The following is a 24,676-nucleotide window of genomic DNA, read 5'->3' on the forward strand; positions in this document are numbered from 1 at the left end:
GCCTTCACTAGCTTCTTTCCATTGGCTTCTCAACAAATCTAGAACAGAATGTAAAACCCTGCTTCTTACATATAAAGCTCTAAAGGGTCAAGCTCCATCATATCTAAAAGACCTCATGGTACCATATCATCCCAATAGGCCACTTCAGTCTCAGAATGCAAGCCTACTGTTGGTCGAAGAAGGAGAGGAGGAAGGTTTGTTTGTAGACAGAGAGAGAAGAGGAAAGCTAAGAACGTGGGACTGACAGTAGACGTGACGTGAAGAGGCGAGTGCAAGCAGGTTGGAACGGGTGGAGAAAAGTGTCAGGTGTGTTTTGCGAAAAAAGAGTATCAGCGAGAATGAAAGCAAAGGTGTTCAAGACAGTGGTGAGACCAGCGATGTTTTTCGGCTTAGAGACAGTGGCACTGTTGAAAAGACAGGAGGCAGAGCTGGAGGTAGCATAGCTTAAGATGTTGAGGTTCTCATTGGGAGTGACGAGGATGGATAGGATCAGGCATGAGTACATCAGAGGGACAGCTCATGTTAGATGTTTTGGAGATAAAGTCAGAGAGGCCAGATTGAGGTGGTTTGGACATGTTCAGAGGAGAGACTGTCAATATGTCGGTAGAAGGATGCTGAGGTTGGAGCTGCCAGGCAAGAGGTCTAGAGGAAGAACAAAGAGGAGCTTTTTGGACATACTCTCTCAAAAGAGAGTTCAAATGCTCTCCTCAAGTTCATTGAGATGCATACAAGAAAAGAGATGGTAACACTTTCAATGTAGTGAGGTTGCCAATACACAAATTGGCCAATCTAAAGGTGAGTAAATTCTGTAAATTCATATTTTGCCTTCACTAGCCTTGGTCTAGGGGAATGATTCTCGCTTAGGGTGTGAGAAGTCTCCGGACGAGCCCTGAATGCTAAATTCAATGTCTATGAGAAGAGAAGATGTAACGCTTTCCACTTGTAACCACAAGACCAGATGCAAGTGTTGCTGTGAAAGTTGTTACTAGAACGAGACAAGATTCCACTCACTCGTGTTTTGCTGATCTGGAAACCACAACCTTTCTCTGTCAATGGAGTATGTCCTCACATTAATGTTTTTGTCGGAAATTTACACAACATGAATTTCTCAGTTTGAGAATGACTGAACTTCTTGTTCTTCATTTGGATAGTAGGGCTGAACTCATTACAAGCCCACTGGACGCGAGGCTCGTTGGTCTAGGGGTATGGTTCTTGCTTTGGGTGCGAGAGGTCCCGGGTTCAAATCCCGGACCAGCCCTCGACTGCGACATCTATTCCACAGACACTTTTTAGGAAGACTTTCACCTACGAAAGTTGACAAGTATAAAAACAGCCTTACTATACCAAGCTTTATGAGGAATTGTGGGTTTGAGCACCAGAAGGAAGGATGCTGAGGTTGGAGCTGCCAGGCAAGAGGTCTAGAGGAAGAACAAAGAGGAGATTTTTAGATATACTCTCTCAAAAGAGAGTTCAAATGCTCTCCTCAAGTTCATTGAGATGCATACAAGAAAAGAGATGGTAACACTTTCAATGTAGTGAGGTTGCCAATACACAAATTGGCCAATCTAAAGGTGAGTAAATTCGCAATTCGCTCATCTTTATATGGCTCGTTGGTCTAGGGGTATGATTCTCGCTTTGGGTGCGAGAGGTCCCGGGTTCAAATCCCGGACGAGCCCTTGACTGCGACATCTATTCCACAGATCTGTTCTCAGGAAAACTTTCACCTATGAAAGTCGACAAGTATGAAAACAGCCTTACCATAGCAAGCTTTATGAGGAATTGTGGGTTTGAGCACCCCAAAATTTGACAGAGTAATTGCATTTTTTCCATTCCAAGCATGGATGTGTTGCCGATCTGATACCTATGACTTTTAAAGGTCAATGCAGTATACTAAAATGCCATTGTAGAATACACTGAGGTGCAAACATTTAGCGAGAAGGTGTCACTTTCAATGAAGCAAACTATTTGCAGCAAAAGTGCTGACTGTATCATATTTTGCCTTCACTAGCTTCTTGCCATTGGCTTCTGTAGAAAAGACAGGAGGCAGAGCTGGAGGTAGCAGAGCTTAAGATGTTGAGGTTCTCATTGGGAGTGACGAGGATGGATAGGATCAGGCATGAGTACATCAGAGGGACAGCTCATGTTAGATGTTTTGGAGATAAAGTCAGAGAGGCTAGATTGAAGTGGTTTGGACTTATTCAGAGGAGAGATGGTGAAAACAGTATATCGGATAAAGGATGCTGAGGTTGGAGCTGCCAGGCAAGAGGTCTAGAGGAAGACCAAAGAGGAGATTTTTGGATATACTCTCTCAAAAGAGAGTTCAAATGCTCTCCTCAAGTTCATTGAGATGCATACAAGAAAAGAGATGGTAACACTTTCAATGTAGTGAGGTTGCCAATACACAAATTGCGAGAGGTCCAGGGTTCAAATCCCGGACGAGCCCTTGACTGCGACATCTATTCCACAGACCCTTTTTAGGAAGACTTTCACCTACGAAAGTCGACAAGTATAAAAACAGCCTTACTATACCTAGCTTTATGAGGAATTGTGGGTTTGAGCACCACAAAATTTGACAGAGTAATTGCATTTTTTCCATTCCAAGCATGGATGTGTTGCCGATCTGATACCTATGACTTTTAAAGGTCAATGCAGTATACTAAAATGCCATTGTAGAATACACTGAGGTGCAAACATTAAGCGAGAAGGTGTCACTTTCAATGAAGCAAACTATTTGCAGCAAAAGTGCTGACTGTATCATATTTTGCCTTCACTAGCTTCTTTCCATTGGCTTCTCAACAAATCTAGAACAGAATGTAAAACCCTGCTTCTTACATTTAAAGCTCTAAAGGGTCAAGCTCCATCATATCTAAAAGACCTCATGGTACCATATCATCCCAATAGGCCACTTCAGTCTCAGAATGCAAGCCTACTGTTGGTCGAAGAAGGAGAGGAGGAAGGTTTGTTTGTAGGCAGAGAGAGAAGAGGAAAGCTAAGAACGTAGGACTGACAGTAGACGTGACGTGAAGAGGCGAGTGCAAGCAGGTTGGAACGGGTGGAGAAAAGTGTCAGGTGTGTTTTGCGATAAAAGAGTATCAGCGAGAATGAAAGCAAAGGTGTTCAAGACGGTGGTGAGACCAGCGATGTTTTTCGGCTTAGAGACAGTGGCACTGTAGAAAAGACAGGAGGCAGAGCTGGAGGTAGCATAGCTTAAGATGTTGAGGTTCTCATTGGGAGTGACGAGGATGGATAGGATCAGGCATGAGTACATCAGAGGGACAGCTCATGTTAGATGTTTTGGAGATAAAGTCAGAGAGGCCAGATTGAGGTGGTTTGGACATGTTCAGAGGAGAGACTGTCAATATGTCGGTAGAAGGATGCTGAGGTTGGAGCTGCGAGGCAAGAGGTCTAGAGGAAGAACTAAGAGGAGATTTTTGAATATACTCTCTCAAAAGAGAGTTCAAATGCTCTCCTCAAGTTCATTGAGATGCATACAAGAAAAGAGATGGTAACACTTTCAATGTAGTGAGGTTGCCAATACACAAATTGGCCAATCTAAAGGTGAGTAAATTCTGTCTACAAATGGGATATTAGTTTACAAACTCTGCAATTCGCTTGTCTTTATGTGGCTCGTTGGTCTAGGGGTATGATTCTCGCTTAGGGTGCGAGAGGTCCCGGGTTCAAATCCAGGACGAGCCCTTGACAGCGACATCTATTCCACAGATCTATTCTCATGAAAACTTTCACCTATGAAAGTCGACAAGTACGAAAACAGCCTTACCATAGCAAGCTTTATGAGGAATTGTGGGTTTGAGCACCACAAACTTTGATGGAGTAATTGCACTTTTTCCTTGTTCAAACACAGGAAACTTTAGTTAGTACACGACACAAGATGCCAAGTGTTGATGTTTTGCCGATTTGGAAAACCCGACTTTCAAAAGTCAAGAGCTAACTGTATCATATTTTGCCTTCACTAGCCTTGGTCTAGGGGAATGATTCTCGCTTAGGGTGTGAGAAGTCTCCGGACGAGCCCTGAATGCTAAATTCAATGTCTATGAGAAAAGAAGATGTAACGCTTTCCACGTGTAACCACAAGACCAGATGCAAGTGTTGCTGTGAAAGTTGTTACTAGAACGAGACAAGATTCCACTCACTCGTGTTTTGCTGATCTGGAAACCACAACCTTTCTCTGTCAATGGAGTATGTCCTCACATTAATGTTTTTGTCGGAAATTTACACAACATGAATTTCTCAGTTTGAGAATGACTGAAGTTCTTGTTCTTCATTTGGATAGTAGGGCTGAACTCATTACAAGCCCACTGGACGCGAGGCTCGTTGGTCTAGGGGTATGATTCTCGCTTTGGTTGCGAGAGGTCCAGGAATCAAATCCCGGACGAGCCCTTGACTGCGACATCTATTCCACACACCGTTTTTAGGAAGACTTTCACCTACGAAAGTTGACAAGTATAAAAACAGCCTTACAATACCAAGCTTTACGAGGAATTGTGGGTTTGAGCACCACGAAATTTGACAGAGTAATTGCATGTTTTCCATTCCAAGCATGGATGTGTTGCCGATCTGATACCTATGACTTTTAAAGGTCAATGCAGTATACTAAAATGCCATTGTAGAATACACTGAGGTGCAAAAATTTAGCGAGAAGGTGTCACTTTCAATGAAGCAAACTATTTGCAGCAAAAGTGCTGACTGTATTATATTTTGCCTTCACTAGCTTCTTGCCATTGGCTTCTGTAGAAAAGACAGGAGGCAGAGCTGGAGGTAGCAGAGCTTAAGATGTTGAGGTTCTCATTGGGAGTGACAAGGATGGATAGGATCGGGCATGAGTACATCAGAGGGACAGCTTATGTTAGATGTTTTGGAGATAAAGTCAGAGAGGCTAGATTGAAGTGGTTTGGACTTATTCAGAGGAGAGATGGTGAAAACAGTATATCGGATAAAGGATGCTGAGGTTGGAGCTGCCAGGCAAGAGGTCTAGAGGAAGACCAAAGAGGAGATTTTTGGATATACTCTCTCAAAAGAGAGTTCAAATGCTCTCCTCAAGTTCATTGAGATGCATACAAGAAAAGAGATGGTAACACTTTCAATGTAGTGAGGTTGCCAATACACAAATTGCGAGAGGTCCCGGGTTCAAATCCCGGACGAGCCCTTGACTGCGACATCTATTCCACAGACCCTTTTTAGGAAGACTTTCACCTACGAAAGTCGACAAGTATAAAAACAGCCTTACTATACCTAGCTTTATGAGGAATTGTGGGTTTGAGCACCACAAAATTTGACAGAGTAATTGCATTTTTTCCATTCCAAGCATGGATGTGTTGCCGATCTGATACCTATGACTTTTAAAGGTCAATGCAGTATACTAAAATGCCATTGTAGAATACACTGAGGTGCAAACATTTAGCGAGAAGGTGTCACTTTCAATGAAGCAAACTATTTGCAGCAAAAGTGCTGACTGTATCATATTTTGCCTTCACTAGCTTCTTTCCATTGGCTTCTCAACAAATCTAGAACAGAATGTAAAACCCTGCTTCTTACATTTAAAGCTCTAAAGGGTCAAGCTCCATCATATCTAAAAGACCTCATGGTACCATATCATCCCAATAGGCCACTTCAGTCTCAGAATGCAAGCCTACTGTTGGTCGAAGAAGGAGAGGAGGAAGGTTTGTTTGTAGGCAGAAAGAGAAGAGGAAAGCTAAGAACGTAGAACTGACAGTAGACGTGACGTGAAGAGGCGAGTGCAAGCAGGTTGGAACGGGTGGAGAAAAGGGTCAGGTGTGTTTTGCGATAAAAGATTATCAGCGAGAATGAAAGCAAAGGTGTTCAAGAAGGTGGTGAGACCAGCGATGTTTTTCGGCTTAGAGACAGTGGCACTGTAGAAAAGACAGGAGGCAGAGCTGGAGGTAGCAGAGCTTAAGATGTTGAGGTTCTCATTGGGAGTGACGAGGATGGATGGGATCAGGCATGAGTACATCAGAGGGACAGCTCATGTTAGATGTTTTGGAGATAAAGTCAGAGAGGCCAGATTGAGGTGGTTTGGACATGTTAAGAGGAGAGACTGTCAATATGTCGGTAGAAGGATGCTGAGGTTGGAGCTGCCAGGCAAGAGGTCTAGAGGAAGACCAAAGAGGAGATTTTTAGATATACTCTCTCAAAAGAGAGTTCAAATGCTCTCCTCAAGTTCATTGAGATGCATACAAGAAAAGAGATGGTAACACTTTCAATGTAGTGAGGTTGCCAATACACAAATTGGCCAATCTAAAGGTGAGTAAATTCTGTCTACAAATGGGATATTAGTTCACGAACTCTGCAATTAGCTTGTCTTTAATGGCTCGTTGGTCTAGGGGTATGATTCTCGCTTTGGGTGCGAGAGGTCCCGGGTTCAAATCCCGGACGAGCCCTTGACTGCGACATCTATTCCACAGATCTGTTCTCAGGAAAACTTTCACCTATGAAAGTCGACAAGTATGAAAACAGCCTTACCATAGCAAGCTTTATGAGGAATTGTGGGTTTGAGCACCACAAAATTTGACAGAGTAACTTCCTTTTTTCCATTCCAAGCATGGATGTGTTGCCGATCTGATACCTATGACTTTTAAAGGTCAATGCAGTATAATAAAATGCCATTGTAGAATACACTGAGGTGCAAACATTTAGCGAGAAGGTGTCACTTTCAATGAAGCAAACTATTTGCAGCAAAAGTGCGGACTGTATCATATTTTGCCTTCACTAGCTTCTTTCCATTGGCTTCTCAACAAATCTAGAACAGAATGTAAAACCCTGCTTCTTACATATAAAGCTCTAAAGGGTCAAGCTCCATCATATCTAAAAGACCTCATGGTACCATATCATCCCAATAGGCCACTTCAGTCTCAGAATGCAAGCCTACTGTTGGTCGAAGAATGAGAGGAGGAAGGTTTGTTTGTAGGCAGAGAGAGAAGAGGAAAGCTAAGAACGTAGGACTGACAGTAGACGTGACGTGAAGAGGCGAGTGCAAGCAGGTTGGAACGGGTGGAGAAAAGTGTCAGGTATATTTTGCGATAAAAGAGTATCAGCGAGAATGAAAGCAAAGGTGTTCAAGACAGTGGCGAGACCAGCGATGTTTTTCGGCTTAGAGACAGTGGCACTGTAGAAAAGACAGGAGGCAGAGCTGGAGGTAGCATAGCTTAAGATGTTGAGGTTCTCATTGGGAGTGACGAGGATGGATAGGATCAGGCATGAGTACATCAGAGGGACAGCTCATGTTAGATGTTTTGGAGATAAAGTCAGAGAGGCCAGATTGAGGTGGTTTGGACATGTTCAGAGGAGAGACTGTCAATATGTCGGTAGAAGGATGCTGAGGTTGGAGCTGCCAGGCAAGAGGTCTAGAGGAAGAATAAAGAGGAGCTTTTTGGACATACTCTCTCAAAAGAGAGTTCAAATGCTCTCCTCAAGTTCATTGAGATGCATACAAGAAAAGAGATGGTAACACTTTCAATGTAGTGAGGTTGCCAATACACAAATTGGCCAATATAAAGGTGAGTAAATTCTGTCTACAAATGGGATATTAGTTTACAAACTCTGCAATTCGCTTGTCTTTATGTGGCTCGTTGGTCTAGGGGTATGATTTTCGCTTAGGGTGCGAGAGGTCCAGGGTTCAAATCCCGGACGAGCCCTTGACTGCGACATCTATTCCACAGATCTGTTCTCAGGAAAACTTTCACCTATGAAAGTCGACAAGTATGAAAACAGCCTTACCATAGCAAGCTTTATGAGGAATTGTGGGTTTGAGCACCACAAAATTTGACTAAGTAAGTAAGGTCAATGCAGTATACTAAAATGCCATTGTAGAATACACTGAGGTGCAAACATTTAGCGAGAAGGTGTCACTTTCAATGAAGCAAACTATTTGCAGCAAAAGTGCGGACTGTATCATATTTTGCCTTCACTAGCTTCTTTCCATTGGCTTCTCAACAAATCTAGAACAGAATGTAAAACCCTGCTTCTTACATATAAAGCTCTAAAGGGTCAAGCTCCATCATATCTAAAAGACCTCATGGTACCATATCATCCCAATAGGCCACTTCAGTCTCAGAATGCAAGCCTACTGTTGGTCGAAGAAGGAGAGGAGGAAGGTTTGTTTGTAGACAGAGAGAGAAGAGGAAAGCTAAGAACGTAGGACTGACAGTAGACGTGACGTGAAGAGGCGAGTGCAAGCAGGTTGGAACGGGTGAAGAAAAGTGTCAGGTGTGTTTTGCGAAAAAAGAGTATCAGCGAGAATGAAAGCAAAGGTGTTCAAGACAGTGGTGAGACCAGCGATGTTTTTCGGCTTAGAGACAGTGGCACTGTTGAAAAGACAGGAGGCAGAGCTGGAGGTAGCACAGCTTAAGATGTTGAGGTTCTCATTGGGAGTGACGAGGATGGATAGGATCAGGCATGAGTACATCAGAGGGACAGCTCATGTTAGATGTTTTGGAGATAAAGTCAGAGAGGCCAGATTGAGGTGGTTTGGACATGTTCAGAGGAGAGACTGTCAATATGTCGGTAGAAGGATGCTGAGGTTGGAGCTGCCAGGCAAGAGGTCTAGAGGAAGACCAAAGAGGAGCTTTTTGGACATACTCTCTCAAAAGAGAGTTCAAATGCTCTCCTCAAGTTCATTGAGATGCATACAAGAAAAGAGATGGTAACACTTTCAATGTAGTGAGGTTGCCAATACACAAATTGGCCAATCTAAAGGTGAGTAAATTCTGTCTACAAATGGGATATTAGTTTACAAACTCTGCAATTCGCTTGTCTTTATGTGGCTCGTTGGTCTAGGGGTATGATTCTCGCTTAGGGTGCGAGAGGTCCCGGGTTCAAATCCCGGACGAGCCCTTGACTGCGACATCTATTCCACAGATCTGTTCTCAGGAAAACTTTCACCTATGAAAGTCGACAAGTATGACAACAGCCTTACCATAGCAAGCTTTATGAGGAATTGTGGGTTTGAGCACCACAAACTTTGACAGAGTAATTGCATTTTTTCCTTGTGCAAATACAGGAAACTTTAGTTAGTACACGACACAAGATGCCAAGTATTGAAGTTTTGCCGATTTGGAAAACCCGACTTTCAAAAGTCAAGAGCTAACTGTATCATATTTTGCCTTCACTAGCCTTGGTCTAGGGGAATGATTCTCGCTTAGGGTGTGAGAAGTTTCCGGACAAGCCCTGAATGCTAAATTCAATGTCTATGAGAAAAGAAGATGTAACGCTTTCCACGTGTAACCACAAGACCAGATGCAAGTGTTGCTGTGAAAGTTGTTACTAGAACGAGACAAGATTCCACTCACTCGTGTTTTGCTGATCTGGAAACCACAACCTTTCTCTGTCAATGGAGTATGTCCTCACATTAATGTTTTTGTCGGAAATTTACACAACATGAATTTCTCAGTTTGAGAATGACTGAAGTTCTTGTTCTTCATTTGGATAGTAGGGCTGAACTCATTACAAGCCCACTGGACGCGAGGCTCGTTGGTCTACGGGTATGATTCTCGCTTTGGTTGCGAGAGGTCCAGGGATCAAATCCCGGACGAGCCCTTGACTGCGACATCTATTCCACACACCGTTTTTAGGAAGACTTTCACCTACGAAAGTCGACAAGTATAAAAACAGCCTTACTATACCAAGCTTTATGAGGAATTGTGGGTTTGAGCACCACGAAATTTGACAGAGTAATTGCATGTTTTCCATTCCAAGCATGGATGTGTTGCCGATGTGATACCTATGACTTTTAAAGGTCAATGCAGTATACTAAAATGCCATTGTAGAATACACTGAGGTGCAAAAATTTAGCGAGAAGGTGTCAATTTCAATGAAGCAAACTATTTGCAGCAAAAGTGCTGACTGTATCATATTTTGCCTTCACTAGCTTCTTGCCATTGGCTTCTGTAGAAAAGACAGGAGGCAGAGCTGGAGGTAGCAGAGCTTAAGATGTTGAGGTTCTCATTGGGAGTGACGAGGATGGATAGGATCAGGCATGAGTACATCAGAGGGACAGCTCATGTTAGATGTTTTGGAGATAAAGTCAGAGAGGCTAGATTGAAGTGGTTTGGACTTATTCAGAGGAGAGATGGTGAAAACAGTATATCGGATAAAAGATGCTGAGGTTGGAGCTGCCAGGCAAGAGGTCTAGAGGAAGACCAAAAAGGAGATTTTTAGATATACTCTCTCAAAAGAGAGTTCAAATGCTCTCCTCAAGTTCATTGAGATGCATACAAGAAAAGAGATGGTAACACTTTCAATGTAGTGAGGTTGCCAATACACAAATTGGCCAATCTAAAGGTGAGTAAATTCTGTCTACAAATGGGATATTAGTTTACAAACTCTGCAATTCGCTTGTCTTTATAAGGCTCGTTGGTCTAGGGGTATGATTTTCGCTTAGGGTGCGAGAGGTCCCGGGTTCACATCCCGGACGAGCTCTTGACTGCGACATCTTTTCCACAGATCTATTCTTAGGAAAACTTTCACCTATGAAAGTCGACAAGTATGAAAACAGCCTTACCATAGCAAGCTTTATGAGGAATTGTGGGTTTGAGAACCACAAAATTTGACAGAGTAATTGCATTTTTTCCATTCCAAGCATGGATGTGTTGCCGATCTGATACCTATGACTTTTAAAGGTCAATGCAGTATACTAAAATGCCATTGTAGAATACACTGAGGTGCAAACATTTAGCGAGAAGGTGTCACTTTCAATGAAGCAAACTATTTGCAGCAAAAGTGCGGACTGTATCATATTTTGCCTTCACTAGCTTCTTTCCATTGGCTTCTCAACAAATCTCGAACAGAATGTAAAACCCTGCTTCTTACATATAAAGCTCTAAAGGGTCAAGCTCCATCATATCTAAAAGACCTCATGGTACCATATCATCCCAATAGGCCACTTCAGTCTCAGAATGCAAGCCTACTGTTGGTCGAAGAAGGAGAGGAGGAAGGTTTGTTTGTAGACAGAGAGAGAAGAGGAAAGCTAAGAACGTAGGACTGACAGTAGACGTGACGTGAAGAGGCGAGTGCAAGCAGGTTGGAACGGGTGGAGAAAAGTGTCATGTGTGTTTTGCGATAAAAGAGTATCAGCGAGAATGAAAGCAAAGGTGTTCAAGACGGTGGTGAGACCAGCGATGTTTTTCGGCTTAGAGACAGTGGCACTGTAGAAAAGACAGGAGGCAGAGCTGGACGTAGCATAGCTTAAGATGTTGAGGTTCTCATTGGGAGTGACGAGGATGGATAGGATCAGGCATGAGTACATCAGAGGGACAGCTCATGTTAGATGTTTTGGAGATAAAGTCAGAGAGGCCAGATTGAGGTGGTTTGGACATGTTCAGAGGAGAGACTGTCAATATGTCGGTAGAAGGATGCTGAGGTTGGAGCTGCGAGGCAAGAGGTCTAGAGGAACAACTAAGAGGAGATTTTTAAATATACTCTCTCAAAAGAGAGTTCAAATGCTCTCCTCAAGTTCATTGAGATGCATACAAGAAAAGAGATGGTAACACTTTCAATGTAGTGAGGTTGCCAATACACAAATTGGCCAATCTAAAGGTGAGTAAATTCTGTCTACAAATGGGATATTAGTTTACAAACTCTGCAATTCGCTTGACTTTATGTGGCTCGTTGGTCTAGGGGTATGATTTTCGCTTAGGGTGCGAGAGGTCCCGGGTTCAAATCCCGGACGAGCCCTTGACTGCGACGTCTATTCCACAGACCTTAATTAGGAAGACTTTCACCTACGAAAGTCGACAAGTATAAAAACAGCTTTACTATACCAAGCTTTATGAGGAATTGTGGGTTTGAGCACCAAAAACTTTGACAGAGTAATTGCATTTTTTCCTTGTGCAAACACAGGAAACTTTAGTTAGTACACCACACAAGATGCCAAGTACTGATGTTTTGCCGATTTGGAAAACCCGACTTTCAAAAGTCAAGAGCTGACTGTATCATATTTTGCCTTCACTAGCCTTGGTCTAGGGGAATGATTGTCGCTTAGGGTGTGAGAGGTCTCCGGACGAGCCCTGAATGCTAAATTCAATGTCTATGAGAAGAGAGGATGTAACGCTTTCCACGTGTAACCACAAGACCAGATGCAAGTTTTGCTGTGAAAGTTGTTACTAGACGAGACAAGATTCCACTCACTCGTGTTTTGCTCATCTGGAAACCACAGCCTTTCTCTGTCAATGGAGTATGTCCTCACATTAATGTTTTTGTCGGAAATTTACACAACATGAATTTCTCAATTTGAGAATGACTGAAGTTCTACTTCTTCATTTGGATAGTAGGGCTGAACTCATTACAAACCCAGCAGACGCGAGGCTCGTTGGTCTAGGGGTATGATTCTCGCTTTGGGTGCAAGAGATCCCGGGTTCAAATCCCGGACGAGCCCTTGACTGCGACATCTATTCCACAGACCTTTTTTAGGAAGACTTTCACCTACGAAAGTCGACAAGTATAAAAACAGCCTTACTATACCAAGCTTTATGAGGAATTGTGGGTTTGAGCACCAGAAGGAAGGATGCTGAGGTTGGAGCTGCCAGGCAAGAGGTCTAGAGGAAGAACAAAGAGCAGATTTTTAGATATACTCTCTCAAAAGAGAGTTCAAATGCTCTCCTCAAGTTCATTGAGATGCATACAAGAAAAGAGATGGTAACACTTTCAATGTAGTGAGGTTGCCAATACACAAATTGGCCAATCTAAAGGTGAGTAAATTCTGTCTACAAATGGGGTATTAGATCACAAACTCTGCAATTTGCTCGTCCTTATGTGGCTAGTTGGTCTAGGGGTATGATTCTCGCTTTGGGTGCGAGAGGTCCCAGGTTCAAATCCCGGACGAGCCCTTGACTGCGACATCTATTCCACAGATCTGTTCTCAAGAAAACTTTCACCTATGAAAGTCGACAAGTATGAAAACAGCCTTACCATAGCAAGCTTTATGAGGAATTGTGGGTTTGAGCACCACAAAATTTGACAGAGTAAGTAGGTAAGGTCACAGCAGTATACTAAAATGCCATTGTAGAATACACTGAGGTACAAACATTTAGCGAGAAGGTGTCACTTTCAATGAAGCAAACTATTTGCAGCAAAAGTGCGGACTGTATCATATATTGCCTTCACTAGCTTCTTTCCATTGGCTTCTCAACAAATCTAGAACAGAATGTAAAACCCTGCTTCTTACATATAAAGCTCTAAAGGGTCAAGCTCCATCATATCTAAAAGACCTCATGGTACCATATCATGCCAATAGGCCACTTCAGTCTCAGAATGCAAGCCTACTGTTGGTCGAAGAATGAGAGGAGGAAGGTTTGTTTGTAGACAGAGAGAGAATAGGAAAGCTAAGAACGTAGGACTGAAAGTAGACGTGACGTGAAGAGGCGAGTGCAAGCAGGTTGGAACGAAGACCAAAGGAAGACCAAAAAGGAGATTTTTAGATATACTCTCTCAAAACAGAGTTCAAATGCTCTCCTCAAGTTCATTGAGATGCATACAAGAAAAGAGATGGTAACACTTTCAATGTAGTGAGGTTGCCAATACACAAATTGGCCAATCTAAAGGCTCGTTGGTCTAGGGGTATGATTTTCGCTTAGGGTGCGAGAGGTCCAGGGTTCACATCCCGGACGAGCTCTTGACTGCGACATCTTTTCCACAGATCTATTCTTAGGAAAACTTTCACCTATGAAAGTCGATAAGTATGAAAACAGCCTTACCATAGCAAGCTTTATGAGGAATTGTGGGTTTGAGAACCACAAAATTTGACAGAGTAATTGCATTTTTTCCATTCCAAGCATGGATGTGTTGCCGATCTGATACCTATGACTTTTAAAGGTCAATGCAGTATACTAAAATGCCATTGTAGAATACACTGAGGTACAAACATTTAGCGAGAAGGTGTCACTTTCAATGAAGCAAACTATTTGCAGCAAAAGTGCGGACTGTATCATATTTTGCCTTCACTAGCTTCTTTCCATTGGCTTCTCAACAAATCTCGAACAGAATGTAAAACCCTGCTTCTTACATATAAAGCTCTAAAGGGTCAAGCTCCATCATATCTAAAAGACCTCATGGTACCATATCATCCCAATAGGCCACTTCAGTCTCAGAATGCAAGCCTACTGTTGGTCGAAGAATGAGAGGAGGAAGGTTTGTTTGTAGACAGAGAGAGAAGAGGAAAGCTAAGAACGTAGGACTGACAGTAGACGTGACGTGAAGAGGCGAGTGCAAGCAGGTTGGAACGGGTGGAGAAAAGTGTCAGGTATATTTTGCGATAAAAGAGTATCAGCGAGAATGAAAGCAAAGGTGTTCAAGACAGTGGTGAGACCAGCGATGTTTTTCGGCTTAGAGACAGTGGCACTGTAGAAAAGACAGGAGGCAGAGCTGGAGGTAGCATAGCTTAAGATGTTGAGGTTCTCATTGGGAGTGACGAGGATGGATAGGATCAGGCATGAGTACATCAGAGGGACAGCTCATGTTAGATGTTTTGGAGATAAAGTCAGAGAGGCCAGATTGAGGTGGTTTGGACATGTTCAGAGGAGAGACTGTCAATATGTCGGTAGAAGGATGCTGAGGTTGGAGCTGCCAGGCAAGAGGTCTAGAGGAAGAACAAAGAGGAGCTTTTTGGACATACTCTCTCAAAAGAGAGTTCAAATGCTCTCCTCAAGTTCATTGAGATGCATACAAGAAAAGAGATGGTAACACTTTCAATGTAGTGAGGTTGCCAATACACAAATTGGCCAATCTAAAGGTGAGTAAATTCTGTCTACAAATGGGATATTAGTTTACAAACTCTGCAATTCGCTTGTCTATATGTGGCTCGTTGGTCTAGGGGTATGATTCTCGCTTAGGGTGCGAGAGGTCCCGGGTTCAAATCCCGGACGAGCCCTTGACTGCGACATCTATTCCACAGATCTGTTCTCAGGAAAACTTTCACCTATGAAAGTCGACAAGTATGAAAACAGCCTTACCATAGCAAGCTTTATGAGGAATTGTGGGTTTGAGCACCACAAAATTTGACTAAGTAAGTAAGGTCAATGCAGTATACTAAAATGCCATTGTAGAATACACTGAGGTGCAAACATTTAGCGAGAAGGTGTCACTTTCAATGAAGCAAACTATTTGCAGCAAAAGTGCGGACTGTATCATATTTTGCCTTCACTAGCTTCTTTCCATTGGCTTCTCAACAAATCTAGAACAGAATGTAAAACCCTGCTTCTTACATATAAAGCTCTAAAGGGTCAAGCTCCATCATATCTAAAAGACCTCATGGTACCATATCATCCCAATAGGCCACTTCAGTCTCAGAATGCAAGCCTACTGTTGGTCGAAGAAGGAGAGGAGGAAGGTTTGTTTGTAGACAGAGAGAGAAGAGGAAAGCTAAGAACGTAGGACTGACAGTAGACGTGACGTGAAGAGGCGAGTGCAAGCAGGTTGGAACGGGTGGAGAAAAGTGTCAGGTATATTTTGCGATAAAAGAGTATCAGCGAGAATGAAAGCAAAGGTGTTCAAGACAGTGGTGAGACCAGCGATGTTTTTCGGCTTAGAGACAGTGGCACTGTAGAAAAGACAGGAGGCAGAGCTGGAGGTAGCATAGCTTAAGATGTTGAGGTTCTCATTGGGAGTGACGAGGATGGATAGGATCAGGCATGAGTACATCAGAGGGACAGCTCATGTTAGATGTTTTGGAGATAAAGTCAGAGAGGCCAGATTGAGGTGGTTTGGACATGTTCAGAGGAGAGACTGTCAATATGTCGGTAGAAGGATGCTGAGGTTGGAGCTGCCAGGCAAGAGGTCTAGAGGAACAACTAAGAGGAGATTTTTAAATATACTCTCTCAAAAGAGAGTTCAAATGCTCTCCTCAAGTTCATTGAGATGCATACAAGAAAAGAGATGGTAACACTTTCAATGTAGTGAGGTTGCCAATACACAAATTGGCCAATCTAAAGGTGAGTAAATTCTGTCTACAAATGGGATATTAGTTTACAAACTCTGCAATTCGCTTGTCTATATGTGGCTCGTTGGTCTAGGGGTATGATTCTCGCTTAGGGTGCGAGAGGTCCCGGGTTCAAATCCCGGACGAGCCCTTGACTGCGACATCTATTCCACAGATCTGTTCTCAGGAAAACTTTCACCTATGAAAGTCGACAAGTATGAAAACAGCCTTACCATAGCAAGCTTTATGAGGAATTGTGGGTTTGAGCACCACAAAATTTGACTAAGTAAGTAAGGTCAATGCAGTATACTAAAATGCCATTGTAGAATACACTGAGGTGCAAACATTTAGCGAGAAGGTGTCACTTTCAATGAAGCAAACTATTTGCAGCAAAAGTGCGGACTGTATCATATTTTGCCTTCACTAGCTTCTTTCCATTGGCTTCTCAACAAATCTAGAACAGAATGTAAAACCCTGCTTCTTACATATAAAGCTCTAAAGGGTCAAGCTCCATCATATCTAAAAGACCTCATGGTACCATATCATCCCAATAGGCCACTTCAGTCTCAGAATGCAAGCCTACTGTTGGTCGAAGAAGGAGAGGAGGAAGGTTTGTTTGTAGACAGAGAGAGAAGAGGAAAGCTAAGAACGTAGGACTGACAGTAGACGTGACGTGAAGAGGCGAGTGCAAGCAGGTTGGAACGGGTGGAGAAAAGTGTCAGGTATATTTTGCGATAAAAGAGTATCAGCGAGAATGAAAGCAAAGGTGTTCAAGACAGTGGTGAGACCAGCGATGTTTTTCGGCTTAGAGACAGTGGCACTGTAGAAAAGACAGGAGGCAGAGCTGGAGGTAGCATAGCTTAAGATGTTGAGGTTCTCATTGGGAGTGACGAGGATGGATAGGATCAGGCATGAGTACATCAGAGGGACAGCTCATGTTAGATGTTTTGGAGATAAAGTCAGAGAGGCCAGATTGAGGTGGTTTGGACATGTTCAGAGGAGAGACTGTCAATATGTCGGTAGAAGGATGCTGAGGTTGGAGCTGCCAGGCAAGAGGTCTAGAGGAACAACTAAGAGGAGATTTTTAAATATACTCTCTCAAAAGAGAGTTCAAATGCTCTCCTCAAGTTCATTGAGATGCATACAAGAAAAGAGATGGTAACACTTTCAATGTAGTGAGGTTGCCAATACACAAATTGGCCAATCTAAAGGTGAGTAAATTCTGTCTACAAATGGGATATTAGTTTACAAACTCTGCAATTCGCATGTCTTTATGTGGCTCGTTGGTCTAGGGGTATGATTCTCACTTAGGGTGAGAGAGGTCCCGGGTTCAAATCCCGGACGAGCCCTTGACTGCGACATCTATTCCACAGATCTATTCTCATGAAAACTTTCACCTATGAAAGTCGACAAGTATGAAAACAGCCTTACCATAGCAAGCTTTATGAGGAATTGTGGGTTTGAGCACCACAAACTTTGACAGAGTAATTGCATTTTTTCCTTGTGCAAATACAGGAAACTTTAGTTAGTACACGACACAAGATGCCAAGTATTGATGTTTTGCCGATTTGGAAAACCCGACTTTCAAAAGTCAAGAGCTAACTGTATCATATTTTGCCTTCACTAGCCTTGGTCTAGGGGAATGATTCTCGCTTAGGGTGTGAGAAGTCTCCGGACGAGCCCTGAATGCTAAATTCAATGTCTATGAGAAGAGAAGATGTAACGCTTTCCACGTGTAACCACAAGACCAGATGCAAGTGTTGCTGTGAAAGTTGTTACTAGAACGAGACAAGATTCCACTCACTCGTGTTTTGCTGATCTGGAAACCACAACCTTTCTCTGTCAATGGAATATGTCCTCACATTAATGTTTTTGTCGGAAATTTACACAACATGAATTTCTCAGTTTGAGAATGACTGAAGTTCTTGTTCTTCATTTGGGTAGTAGGGCTGAACTCATTACAAGCCCACTGGACGCGAGGCTCGTTGGTCTACGGGTATGATTCTCGCTTTGGTTGCGAGAGGTCCAGGGATCAAATCCCGGACGAGCCCTTGACTGCGACATCTATTCCACATACCGTTTTTAGGAAGACTTTCACCTACGAAAGTCGACAAGTATAAAAACAGCCTTACTATACCAAGCTTTATGAGGAATTGTGGGTTTGAGCACCACGAAATTTGACAGAGTAATTGCATGTTTTCCATTCCAAGCATGGATGTGTTGCCGATGTGATACCTATGACTTTTAAAGGTCAATGCAGTATACTAAAATGCCATTGTAGAATACACTGAGGTGCAAAAATTTAGCGAGAAGGTGTCAATTTCAATGAAGCAAACTATTTGCAGCAAAAGTGCTGACTGTATCATATTTTGCCTTCACTAGCTTCTTGCCATTGGCTTCTGTAGAAAAGACAGGAGGCAGAGCTGGAGGTAGCAGAGCTTAAGATGTTGAGGTTCTCATTGGGAGTGACGAGGATGGATAGGATCAGGCATGAGTACATCAGAGGGACAGCTCATGTTAGATGTTTTGGAGATAAAGTCAGAGAGGCTAGATTGAAGTGGTTTGGACTTATTCAGAGGAGAGATGGTGAAAACAGTATATCGGATAAAAGATGCTGAGGTTGGAGCTGCCAGGCAAGAGGTCTAGAGGAAGACCAAAAAGGAGATTTTTAGATATACTCTCTCAAAAGAGAGTTCAAATGCTCTCCTCAAGTTCATTGAGATGCATACAAGAAAAGAGATGGTAACACTTTCAATGTAGTGAGGTTGCCAATACACAAATTGGCCAATCTAAAGGTGAGTAAATTCTGTCTACAAATGGGATATTAGTTTACAAACTCTGCAATTCGCTTGTCTTTATATGGCTCGTTGGTCTAGGGGTATGATTTTCGCTTAGGGTGCGAGAGGTCCCGGGTTCACATCCCGGACGAGCTCTTGACTGCGAAATCTTTTCCACAGATCTATTCTTAGGAAAACTTTCACCTATGAAAGTCGACAAGTATGAAAACAGCCTTATCATAGCAAGCTTTATGAGGAATTGTGGGTTTGAGCACCACAAAATTTGACTAAGTAAGTAAGGTCAATGCAGTATACTAAAATGCCATTGTAGAATACACTGAGGTACAAACATTTAGCGAGAAGGTGTCACTTTCAATGAAGCAAACTATTTGCAGCAAAAGTGCGGACTGTATCATATATTGCCTTCACTAGCTTCTTTCCATTGGCTTCTCAACAAATCTAGAACAGAATGTAAAACCCTGCTTCTTACATATAAAGCTCTAAAGGGTCAAGCTCCATCATATCTAAAAGACCTCATGGTACCATATCATCCCAATAGGCCACTTCAGTCTCAGAATGCAAGTCTACTGTTGGTCGAAGAATGAGAGGAGGAAGGTTTGTTTGTAGACAGAGAGAGAAGAGGAAAGCTAAGAACGTAGGACTGACAGTAGACGTGACGTGAAGAGGCGAGTGCAAGCAGGTTGGAACGGGTAGAGACAAGTTTCAGGTGTGTTTTGCCATAAAAGAGTATCAGCGAGAATGAAAGCAAAGGTGTTCAAGACGGTGGTGAGACCAGCGATGTTTTTCGGCTTAGAGACAGTGGCACTGTAGAAAAGACAGGAGGCAGAGCTGGAGGTAGCATAGCTTAAGATGTTGAGGTTCTCATTGGGAGTGACGAGGATGGATAGGATCAGGCATGAGTACATCAGAGGGACAGCTCATGTTAGATGTTTTGGAGATAAAGTCAGAGAGGCCAGATTGAGGTGGTTTGGACATGTTAAGAGGAGAGACTGTCAATATGTCGGTAGAAGGATGCTGAGGTTGGAGCTGCCAGGCAAGAGGTCTAGAGGAAGACCAAAGAGGAGATTTTTAGATATACTCTCTCAAAAGAGAGTTCAAATGCTCTCCTCAAGTTCATTGAGATGCATACAAGAAAAGAGATGGTAACACTTTCAATGTAGTGAGGTTGCCAATACACAAATTGGCCAATCTAAAGGTGAGTAAATTCTGTCTACAAATGGGATATTAGTTTACAAACTCTGCAATTCACTTGTCTTTAAATGGCTCGTTGGTCTAGGGGTATGATTCTCGCTTAGGGTGCGAGAGGTCCCGGGTTCAAATCCCGGACGAGCCCTTGACTGCGACATCTATTCCACAGATCTGTTCTCAGGAAAACTTTCACCTATGAAAGTCGATAAGTATGAAAACAGCCTTACCATAGCAAGCTTTATGAGGAATTGTGGGTTTGAGCACCACAAACTTTGACAGAGTAATTGCATTTTTTCATTTTGCAAACACAGGAAACTTTAGTTAGTACACGACACAAGATGCCAAGTACTGATGTTTTGCCGATTTGGAAAACCCGACTTTCAAAAGTCAAGAGCTGACTGTATCATATTTTGCCTTCACTAGCCTTGGTCTAGGGGAATGATTGTCGCTTAGGGTGTGAGAGGTCTCCGGACGAGCCCTGAATGCTAAATTCAATGTCTATGAGAAGAGAGGATGTAACGCTTTCCACGTGTAACCACAAGACCAGATGCAAGTTTTGCTGTGAAAGTTGTTACTAGACGAGACAAGATTCCACTCACTCGTGTTTTGCTCATCTGGAAACCACAACCTTTCTCTGTCAATGGAGTATGTCCTCACATTAATGTTTTTGTCGGAAATTTACACAACATGAATTTCTCAATTTGAGAATGACTGAAGTTCTTGTTCTTCATTTGGATAGTAGGGCTGAACTCATTACAAACCCACCAGACGCGAGGCTCGTTGGTCTAGGGGTATGATTCTTGCGTTGGGTGCGACAGGTCCTGGGTTCACATCCCGGACGAGCCCTTGACTGCGACATCTATTCTCAGAACCTTTTTAGGAAGACTTTCACCTACGAAAGTCGACAAGTATAAAAACAGCCTTACTATACCAAGCTTTATGAGGAATTGTGGGTTTGAGCACCAGAAGGAAGGATGCTGAGGTTGGAGCTGCCAGGCAAGAGGTCTAGAGGAAGAACAAAGAGGAGATTTTTAGATATACTCTCTCAAAAGAGAGTTCAAATGCTCTCCTCAAGTTCATTGAGATGCATACAAGAAAAGAGATGGCAACACTTTCAATGTAGTGAGGTTGCCAATACACAAATTGGCCAATCTAAAGGTGAGTAAATTCTGTCTACAAATGGGGTATTAGTTCACAAACTCTGCAATTCGCTCGTCTTTATATGGTTCGTTGGTCTAGGGGTATGATTCTCGCTTTGGGTGCGAGAGGTCCCGGGTTCAAATCCCGGACGAGCCCTTGACTGCGACATCTATTCCACAGATCTGTTCTCAGGAAAACTTTCACCTATGAAAGTCGACAAGTATGAAAACAGCCTTACCATAGCAAGCTTTATGAGGAATTGTGGGTTTGAGCACCACAAAATTTGACAGAGTAAATGCATTTTTTCCATTCCAAGCATGGATGTGTTGCCGATCTGATACCTATGACTTTTAAAGGTCAATGCAGTATACTAAAATGACATTGTAGAATACACTGAGGTGCAAACATTTAGCGAGAAGGTGTCACTTTCAATGAAGAAAACTATTTGCAGCAAAAGTGCGGACTGTATCATATTTTGCCTTCACTAGCTTCTTTCCATTGGCTTCTCAACAAATCTCGAACAGAGTGTAAAACCCTGCTTCTTACATATAAAGCTCTAAAGGGTCAAGCTCCATCATATCTAAAAGACCTCATGGTACCATATCATCCCAATAGGCCACTTCAGTCTCAGAATGCAAGCCTACTGTTGGTCGAAGAATGAGAGGAGGAAGGTTTGTTTGTAGACAGAGAGAGAAGAGGAAAGCTAAGAACGTAGGACTGACAGTAGACGTGACGTGAAGAGGCGAGTGCAAGCAGGTTGGAACGGGTGGAGAAAAGTGTCAATATGTCGGTAGAAGGATGCTGAGGTTGGAGCTGCCAGGCAAGAGGTCTAGAGGAAGACCAAAGAGGAGATTTTTGGATATACTCTCTCAAAAGAGAGTTCAAATGCTCTCCTCAAGTTCATTGAGATGCATACAAGAAAAGAGATGGTAACACTTTCAATGTAGTGAGGTTGCCAATACACAAATTGGCCAATCTAAAGGTGAGTAAATTCTGTCTACAAATGGGATATTAGTTTACAAACTCTGCAATTCCCTTCTCTTTATATGGCTCGTTGGTCTAGGGGTATGATTCTCGCTTCGGGTGCGAGAGGTCCCGGGTTCAAATCCCGGACGAGCCCTTGACTGCGACATCTATTCCACAGACCCTTTTCAGGAAATCTTTCACCTATGAAAGTCGACAAGTATGAAAACAGCCTTACCATAGCAAGCTTTATGAGGAATTGTGGGTTTGAGCACCACAAACTTTGTCAAAGTAATTACATTTTTTCCTTGTGCAAACACAGGAAACTTTAGTTAGTACACGACACAAGATGCCAAGTAATGATGTTATTAATGATGTTATTGATTTTTTGCCGATTTGGAAAACCCGACTTTCAAAAGTCAAGAGCTGACTGTATCATATTTTGCCTTCACTAGCCTTGGTCTAGGGGAATGATTTTCGCTTAGGGTGTGAGAGGTCTCCGGACGAGCCCTGAATGCTAAATTCAATGTCTATGAGAAGAGAGGATGTAACGCTTTCCACGTGTAACCACAAGACCAGATGCAAGTTTTGCTGTGAAAGTTGTTACTAGACGAGACAAGATTCCACTCACTCGTGTTTTGCTGAACCGGCTGAACTCAATACAAAACCACCGGACACGAGGCTCGTTGGTCTAGGGGTATGATTCTCGCTTTGGGTGCGAGAGGTCCCGGGTTCAAATCCCGTACGAGCGCTTGACTGCGACATCTATTCCACAGACCCTTTTTAGGAAGACTTTCACCTACGAAAGTCGACAAGTATAAAAACAGCCTTACTATACCAAGCTTTATGAGGAATTGTGGGTTTGAGCACCACGAAATTTGACAGAGTAATTGCATGTTTTCCATTCCAAGCATGGATGTGTTGCCGATCTGATACCTATGACTTTTAAAGGTCAATGCAGTATACTAAAATGCCATTGTAGAATACACTGAGGTGCAAACATTTAGCGAGAAGGTGTCACTTTCAATGAAGCAAACTATTTGCAGAAAAAGTGCTGACTGACAGTAGACGTGACGTGAAGAGGCGAGTGCAAGTAGGTTGGAACGGGTGGAGAAAAGGGTCAGGTGTGTTTTGCGATAACAGATTATCAGCGAAAATGAAAGCAAAGGTGTTCAAGACGGTGGTGAGACCAGCGATGTTTTTCGGCTTAGAGACAGTGGCACTGTAGAAAAGACAGGAGGCAGAGCTGGAGGTAGCAGAGCTTAAGATGTTGAGGTTCTCATTGGGAGTGACGAGGATGGATGGGATCAGGCATGAGTACATCAGAGGGACAGCTCATGTTAGATGTTTTGGAGATAAAGTCAGAGAGGCCAGATTGAGGTGGTTTGGACATGTTCAGAGGAGAGACTGTCAATATGTCGGTAGAAGAATGCTGAGGTTGGAGCTGCCAGGCAAAAGGTCTAGAGGAAGAACAAAGAGGAGCTTTTTGGACATACTCTCTCAAAAGAGAGTTCAAATGCTCTCCTCAAGCTCGTTGAGATGCATACAAGAAAAGAGAAGGTAACACTTTCAATGTAGTGAGGTTGCCAATACACAAATTGGCCAATCTAAAGGTGAGTAAATTCTGTCTACAAATGGGATATTAGTTTACAAACTCTGCAATTCGCTTGTCTTTATATGGCTCGTTGGTCTAGGGGTATGATTGAAGTGTGAAAAGTGTCAGGTGTGTTTTGCGATAAAAGAGTATCAGCGAGAATGAAAGCAAAGGTGTTCAAGACAGTAGTGAGACCAGCAATGTTTTTCGGCTTAGAGACAGTGGCACTGTAGAAAAGACAGGAGGCAGAGCTTGAGGTAGCACAAATTGGCCAATCTAAAGGTGAGTAAATTCTGTCTTCAAATGGGATATTAGTTTACAAACTCTGCAATTCGCTTGTCTTTATGTGGCTCGTTGGTCTAGGGGTATGATTCTCGCTTAGGGTGCGAGAGGTCCCAGGTTCAAATCCTGGACGAGCCCTTGACTGCGACATCTATTCCACAGATCTGTTCTCAGGAAAACTTTCACCTATGAAAGTTGACAAGTATGAAAACAGCCTTACCATAGCAAGCTTTATGAGGAATTGTGGGTTTGAGCACCACAAAATTTGACAGAGTAATTGCATGTTTTCCATTCCAAGCATGGATGAGGTAGCAGAGCTTAAGATGTTGAGGTTCTCATTGGGAGTGACGAGGATGGATAGGATCAGGCATGAGTACATCAGAGGGACAGCTCATGTTAGATGTTTTGGAGATAAAGTCAGAGAGGCTAGATTGAAGTGGTTTGGACTTATTCAGAGGAGAGATGGTGAAAACAGTATATCGGATAAAAGATGCTGAGGTTGGAGCTGCCAGGCAAGAGGTCTAGAGGAAGACCAAAAAGGAGATTTTTAGATATACTCTCTCAAAAGAGAGTTCAAATGCTCTCCTCAAGTTCATTGAGATGCATACAAGAAAAGAGATGGTAACACTTTCAATGTAGTGAGGTGAGTGCAAGCAGGTTGGAACGGTGGAGAAAAGGGTCAGGTGTGTTTTGCGATAAAAGATTATCAGCGAGAATGAAAGCAAAGGTGTTCAAGAAGGTGGTGAGACCAGCGATGTTTTTCGGCTT

General features: G+C 42.9%; 14 non-coding genes across 14 annotated transcripts; all 14 read left to right on the top strand.

The window, feature by feature from the left end:
* The first annotated feature begins 1,604 nt into the window (after positions 1 to 1,604).
* Positions 1,605 to 1,676, top strand: trnap-ugg (transfer RNA proline (anticodon UGG)). The gene has a single exon. It is a non-coding gene; the product is annotated as a tRNA-Pro (tRNA).
* Positions 1,677 to 3,624: 1,948 nt separating this feature from the next.
* Positions 3,625 to 3,696, top strand: trnap-agg (transfer RNA proline (anticodon AGG)). The gene has a single exon. It is a non-coding gene; the product is annotated as a tRNA-Pro (tRNA).
* A 2,648-nt stretch (positions 3,697 to 6,344) lies between these two features.
* On the top strand, positions 6,345 to 6,416 carry trnap-ugg (transfer RNA proline (anticodon UGG)). The gene has a single exon. It is a non-coding gene; the product is annotated as a tRNA-Pro (tRNA).
* Positions 6,417 to 7,598: 1,182 nt separating this feature from the next.
* Positions 7,599 to 7,670, top strand: trnap-agg (transfer RNA proline (anticodon AGG)). The gene has a single exon. It is a non-coding gene; the product is annotated as a tRNA-Pro (tRNA).
* Positions 7,671 to 8,796: 1,126 nt separating this feature from the next.
* trnap-agg (transfer RNA proline (anticodon AGG)) lies at positions 8,797 to 8,868 on the top strand. The gene has a single exon. It is a non-coding gene; the product is annotated as a tRNA-Pro (tRNA).
* Positions 8,869 to 11,634: 2,766 nt separating this feature from the next.
* trnap-agg (transfer RNA proline (anticodon AGG)) lies at positions 11,635 to 11,706 on the top strand. The gene has a single exon. It is a non-coding gene; the product is annotated as a tRNA-Pro (tRNA).
* Positions 11,707 to 12,334: 628 nt separating this feature from the next.
* Positions 12,335 to 12,406, top strand: trnap-ugg (transfer RNA proline (anticodon UGG)). The gene has a single exon. It is a non-coding gene; the product is annotated as a tRNA-Pro (tRNA).
* Positions 12,407 to 14,824: 2,418 nt separating this feature from the next.
* On the top strand, positions 14,825 to 14,896 carry trnap-agg (transfer RNA proline (anticodon AGG)). Its single transcript has one exon. It is a non-coding gene; the product is annotated as a tRNA-Pro (tRNA).
* A 1,126-nt stretch (positions 14,897 to 16,022) lies between these two features.
* Positions 16,023 to 16,094, top strand: trnap-agg (transfer RNA proline (anticodon AGG)). Its single transcript has one exon. It is a non-coding gene; the product is annotated as a tRNA-Pro (tRNA).
* A 1,126-nt stretch (positions 16,095 to 17,220) lies between these two features.
* trnap-agg (transfer RNA proline (anticodon AGG)) lies at positions 17,221 to 17,292 on the top strand. Its single transcript has one exon. It is a non-coding gene; the product is annotated as a tRNA-Pro (tRNA).
* A 2,710-nt stretch (positions 17,293 to 20,002) lies between these two features.
* Positions 20,003 to 20,074, top strand: trnap-agg (transfer RNA proline (anticodon AGG)). Its single transcript has one exon. It is a non-coding gene; the product is annotated as a tRNA-Pro (tRNA).
* A 1,079-nt stretch (positions 20,075 to 21,153) lies between these two features.
* Positions 21,154 to 21,225, top strand: trnap-ugg (transfer RNA proline (anticodon UGG)). Its single transcript has one exon. It is a non-coding gene; the product is annotated as a tRNA-Pro (tRNA).
* An 892-nt stretch (positions 21,226 to 22,117) lies between these two features.
* Positions 22,118 to 22,189, top strand: trnap-cgg (transfer RNA proline (anticodon CGG)). Its single transcript has one exon. It is a non-coding gene; the product is annotated as a tRNA-Pro (tRNA).
* A 1,785-nt stretch (positions 22,190 to 23,974) lies between these two features.
* trnap-agg (transfer RNA proline (anticodon AGG)) lies at positions 23,975 to 24,046 on the top strand. The gene has a single exon. It is a non-coding gene; the product is annotated as a tRNA-Pro (tRNA).
* Positions 24,047 to 24,676: the final 630 nt, after the last annotated feature.

The sequence above is a fragment of the Channa argus genome, chromosome 4, assembly GCF_033026475.1.
Source record: "Channa argus isolate prfri chromosome 4, Channa argus male v1.0, whole genome shotgun sequence".
In the NCBI taxonomy this organism is placed as follows: Eukaryota; Metazoa; Chordata; class Actinopteri; order Anabantiformes; family Channidae; genus Channa; species Channa argus.